The sequence below is a fragment of the Vidua macroura genome, chromosome 1, assembly GCF_024509145.1.
Source record: "Vidua macroura isolate BioBank_ID:100142 chromosome 1, ASM2450914v1, whole genome shotgun sequence".
In the NCBI taxonomy this organism is placed as follows: Eukaryota; Metazoa; Chordata; class Aves; order Passeriformes; family Viduidae; genus Vidua; species Vidua macroura.
In genome coordinates this window covers 101,717,550-101,723,628 of record NC_071571.1, presented here as the reverse complement: position 1 = coordinate 101,723,628, position 6,079 = coordinate 101,717,550, and positions in this window count along the sequence as shown.

Below are 6,079 nucleotides of genomic sequence, written 5' to 3'. Positions count from 1 at the left end.
AGGCATGACAATAGCACTATAGGATGCTGCATTTAATATGCATGCTGTGTTCACGTAGCAGAAGAACTAATTCTATTCCAAAGAGGAATAACTGTTGACACTAACTCTGGATTTCCATGGGGTTTGCTCCTGAAGTTTTAATTTTAAAATGTATTATGGTGGGTATGTACTTCTGTCCTTTTCATCACATTATATTGGTACAGTGAATTTTAGAGTAAAATGGACTTAAGTGTGACCTTTCTCGTCACAGAACAGGAAGGTGCATCTTTCACAACATGAAGAAGCTGAATTGTGTATCTCAGCATAGTGAATGTTACTATTTCAATGACAAAAAAAAAAAAAAAAATCATGTGCAATTTCCCTTGTGTACAGCTGTGAAGTCCAGGCATATCAACAAAGGTACCACAGTGCAGCCTGGTAACAAGGCAGCCAGAGAGATCCACTTCATACAGGTGGTGTGGGAATTGGTCAGTGATCAGAGGCTCTTTTATTGCAGTCAATTCTATGCAATTACTGAAATCCATTATACCATACTGAATACTTCAGTACATACCCCTATAAACAGCATTAATACATTTATCATCCTCTGCAGCCTTATATGCACACTGCTACTTCATGCTCCCTACTGCACTATGCTTCTTCAGTTAGCTACTGACTTTTAGTTTTACTAAAAGCTAGTGTTTTTTTTAGTGGATGCTCAGGGTTTTTATAATATTGCTATTCAAACTATTGTTTCCCAATTCACTGAAACAAAAGGATTCTAAATTCAAAATTAAGGCAAACACCAGGATGAATTGGATAAATCGGTGGAGTTGTACCTGTTTTCAGGAGAAATAAAATACCCAACATTTTCTCATGCAGTCAGAATTTTCTACCTGGTCACAGGGAGGGAAAGCCTTTCATTCAGCGATGCTTGGTTTGCAACATGGAACATTAATCAGCTCCAAACAGGAGTGTTTCCCTCCTCCAAGCACTTACTATCAAAATCAGTGCTAATGGATATGTGACGATACAATTTGGAAAAAAAATACTATTCATGTACTTAATACAGTCTTATATTTCAGTATTAATTTAATGCTGGAAAAATAATATTTTATTCATATATGCATATAAATGTATAGAGATGATAGATAAAAAATGAGTCTGGAATAAGTTTTTTTATACAAATTATTAATACAAAGGTTCACAAAAATTGCCTTAAAATTTCTCTGTTTGTGTCTCCAGCCAGCTGTCACAATTCAAATTCAAAGACAAAAAATTTTTGCAAAGGCATTGTTTGCACAGAAAAGATTATGTTAGGTATTACAGAGGTCAGTAGGGAAGGGATAATCTTTATCACATTAAGCTGAAAACCTCTTAAAGTGTGAAAGGTCTGTGTCCTTCAGCAGTGCTTTTCTTTTAGCCAGAAATATGCAATGGTGGTATTTGAATTTGAAGATATTTGAGCAAGCAGAACTGTATATGAAAGTGCACTGTTGCTGTATGAGTGATGCAGCAAGACTTGGAAATACTGTGACATTAGTGGTGACTTACAGGTCCCTGAATTGGATGTATTCATGGTGGAAATTCTGGTTTATTCTATTATGAAATGAATTCAAGCATTATTAGCCAGGCTGCCAGACAACACAGAACTAAAATCAGAATTCCATTACTTTTGTTTGTGCATTGCAATAGGCACCTCTTACTTCTCCTGAGAAACACATGTATTCTCTCTTGCCAGGAGTTGTTTCATGTGGGTCATGTTGAGCAAGATAACCAGATGATGCCAGTGAGCCCAATTTGAAGAAAATGGGGCCCAGAACCTCTACTGGCACAAGGGGCCACAATTCCAGTGATGTTGTGAAGCTCAGGGCACAGCATGACTGTAACTCAGCAAAACTATCAATTGTCTTTGTGGTGAAATAACCACCAAGTCTTCCTTGATACAAACATGTACATCCATCAGGTGACACATAGCCAGGATTTCTGGAGACACCAAGTGATTCTAAAGTCTTGCTTCAGGTGGTCAGCATGCCTCAGGGCCACACTTAACATTTGAGACAACAAATATTTTAAGAACTCTTTTAATGTAAAATACAGTCATTATTATACACGCACGTAGAAATTTAGAAATGTAATGTTGGTTTGTCCCTGCTTTGCACCTGGTGTTTATTATTTGGAAAATGGACAAGACATGCAAAGTTAACAGAGTATTAGTATTTTACATTCACTTTTCAAACATAGAAATAAATATACAAGGGCTCACCAGTTTCCAAAGTTTAAGAGAAAAGCACTTATAGTTCACTGGAGACTTTTTTCAGATGCAGTCTATCCCTGCACTATTTAATCTATACTTAAAATCAGCAGGAGGAAGAATTAGTCTTACAAGATGCAACTTGATTTCAAAAGAGATTAAGGGTACTTAATTACACCAGGATATCCCCCACTGATTTGCTAAGTCTGTAGTAAATCTGAACCTAAGTGTACATCTGGAAATGGACAACAAAACATGAAAGTCATTATAAATCATGTAGACCTCCTAATAACTTATATAAAATTTTCTTATCTAAGACATCCTTCTGTAATTATTATATTGGAAACTAAGAATAATTACTTTTTAATGTTTTATACAGGCAAGGGAAAGATGGATTTTACAACTAATAACCTACTCTAAATCAAGAAATCAAAGACCTTATTAACTCATCATATAAGCATGTGCAATTTCAAAAAATACTCTCCACCCACTGATACCAGCTGAATTTAAGCTCATCTCCATCATACAGAGATTTCATCATTGAAGCATAATTTAAAAATGCAAAAATATCCATATTCCTGTTTATTTTTTGCAACATTGTTCTTTGGACACTAGCATTTCATCCTGTATCTTATACAATTTAAAGAGTTTCTTGTTATTTTTTAATGAATGCTACAAATCAATGATCACAGAACTCATTAGACCAGTGTGCATGTTAGAAACGTTCTCAAATGAAGCTTTCATTTTTAGAAGAAAAAACATGCATTAACAATATTACCATAGTATTAAGGAAAGAAAGAAAATCTGTGTGGTTCTATGTGTGAATAACTTTTACTCTGGACACACCTCTCAGTCTAAACAAGTTCTGTGAGCACACGAGCTCAAATGAAGCTATTTCTGCTCTGAGTCTGCCAGTTCCTGAAGAGACTGAGAAGGAGTAAATCCACTCAGGAGGCAGAGTAGTCAAACTTCACACCCAAAAAGGATGCTCAGATGATATAAACACAAAATGACTCAAGCTAGCCATAGAAGAGTAGAATTTCATTAAAACCTGCAAATTTTGCACAGTTTCTCCTTTTCCCCACTGACACAAGTGCAAAACCCAGAGTTTCATTATGGTTATGCCTCCTTTGAATTCCACTTCCCCTTTATTCCTGGAAATCAGGCAGTTTATCCTAAGAGCCAGCCTCACAAATTCACTGTCATGACTTTGAGTACACACCCAGGAGTTTAGCTGGCCACATCTAAGGCAAAGGTGATTCGACCTGTTTTGAAGAAAGGTCTGGAAAAAGCAACAATGAGGCTTCTCCCTATGGGAGCTGCTTTAAAGCTTAAAGCTTTAAAGCTCTCCCTCTCTAACCAGACACTACAGGTCCATGGAACCTGATGGAGAGCACCCACAAGTGCAGTGGGAACTGGTTGATGTCAATCTGATGCCATTTTTGATTGTCTTTGAAATGTTGTCATCTGGGGACCTTCTTAAGCATTGGGAAAATGCAAATGTCACTCCTGTCTTCAAGGAGGACAAGAAGAAGGGCCCTGGGAACAACAGCCCAGCCAACCTCACCTCAGTCCCTGGGAAGATGATAGAGTAAATACTGCTGGAAACCATTTCAAAGCACATTAAGGACAAGGAGGTGGCTGGGAATAGTCAGCTTGGATTTATGAAAGGAAAATTATGCTTAACTGATCCAATGGCCTTCCATGGTGTGATCTGTGCTTGGGATTGCCTCAACCCACATGCAGGACCTTGCAGAGAAATAATTCATTGCCAAGCAGAATGTCACAGAACAGGATAGGTAAGACTGAAAGATCAGGACTGAATTTTGAAAAAGATGATAATTTCTTTCTGAATCTCAAGAAAACATTGAAACAACTTCAACATAGGTGTTGTAAGTACATTTAATCTATCCTAAGCTATGGAAATGGCCAGTACTATTAAATCGTGGCTAACAGTGTTCCTTTTTTGCCCCTTCCTTACATCCTGAAATCTCTCCACAGTCCACTCATCCAGTGCAAGCCAGTTTTCTTTCTCAAAACCTTACTCAGATTCATCGTTCTCATAAAAGCTCTTAAATATACTTTCACACAAGATCCTCTCACCCGCTTATGACAGACAACTCCCCACCATTAAAAGCAGAAGGCAACAGAAATACTGGGAAAGCACATTCCTCTTGTTTAAATCACATTATATACTTTATCTAATAAACCATCATTTCAAATAAGGATATCTTTTTATATATTCATGAAGCTGCTGCTGTAGCATTTTCAGACACCAACCCTGCCAGAAAGCCACCGTGACAATCCTCAGCCTGATGCTACGAGGCAATGAGGAGCCAGTCCTACCCCCACTGAACGAAATTGAAAGATTCCCACTTACTGCAGTCAAATAGATACGCTCCTATGTTCCAGTGCTTCTATTCAGTGACATCATGCCTTGAAAATAGGAACTTTAAAAAGAAAACAAAAATCCAAACAGAAATAAAATTCTTGATGCCATACCTGAAAACCTACATATCTAGCAAAGGTGACATGGCTTTTGTTGAAAAGACCAGATATTTCCTCTAGCAGCAGACTGTTATTGCCACAGTTTCCTTCAAGCAAGAGTTTCTCACTGATTATCTTTCCCCTGACCACTATAATTCCTACTGACAAATTATAGCCTTTATCATCTTCCTATTGGCTTGAAAAAATAAAATAGTTTGTTTTAAACAGTTTCAGTTCTGTGCATCCATCAAGAACAAGAGCCCACTCAACACAGAGCCACCTGCTGACAACCAAGTATATTCACACATTAAGTTTGAAGCATCTCTGTTACTGGGAAAACAACATTTCTTGGCACCTTTTTTTTCTCTTTATCTGTATCAAAGGGCTTTGAGGGACAGAAGTTAAAAAGCAGGTCATTAAAAACAAACATAACTATGCAGAAGCCCTGTTGAATTTTTAAACATTTGTAAATCTGCACAGATTTCAGAGGGATGTTTATTTCTGCTTGGAGCTATATGAAGAAATGAGAGAGGTGCATACACAAGACAGTTCCGTCTCTGTTTATTTCCTTCTCAGAGCTGCATGGAAGAAGTCTGCCAAAACCTGATGCAATTATTGATTCAGCAGCATTTGATCCCTTTCTGTCCCAGTCATCCTGAAATGCCTCTGGTGGCTGCATCAGGCTCTCACCACCTTGCAGCTCAGAGGCTGTGGAACTGTAACTTGCCCTAAATTGAGTCTTTCCCATACACAAAAAACCCTTTCCTGGAGACTGACTCAGCCAGCCTGGCTTGCCAAAAGAGGGCAGCTCTAGGCTGGGATAGGTTTCTGCTCCCAGGCACCCGGATCCACTCATCTGTGATGCCTCCTGGATGCACACTGCCACACTGGAGCTCCCCCATCCGTCCCAGTCAAGCGGCCAGAGAGAGAAACAGGCCGACCCTGCACCTCTGGCATTGCTGATGTGCCGCAGTACGGAACCACAAGAGGAGCACTTCAAAGCCTTGCCCTGCATCTCTCCTTGAGCTCTGAGAGAGGAATGCATTTCTCATGATGCATCTCTTTGGTTAAGCTTGTCAAGCAACACACGGTCACTGCATACTTAATGCTTCTGCTCTTGTAAGAGAGTTTGTGTCAGGAGGGAAAGAATAAACACAGCATCTGAGACAGGAAGGATTCATTATAAGGGATCATGGGTCTACATGTACCCACTGTAAGGAGCAAAATGTACATTTGGCATTGATAGGGAGAGCCAGCATCACAGAAAGACATGTGCCATGCAGAAAAGCCAATTAGATATCAATATAGTTAATGTGTGGCAACAGGGTAAAGTGCTTCAGTTATGTTTGTGGAAATAAC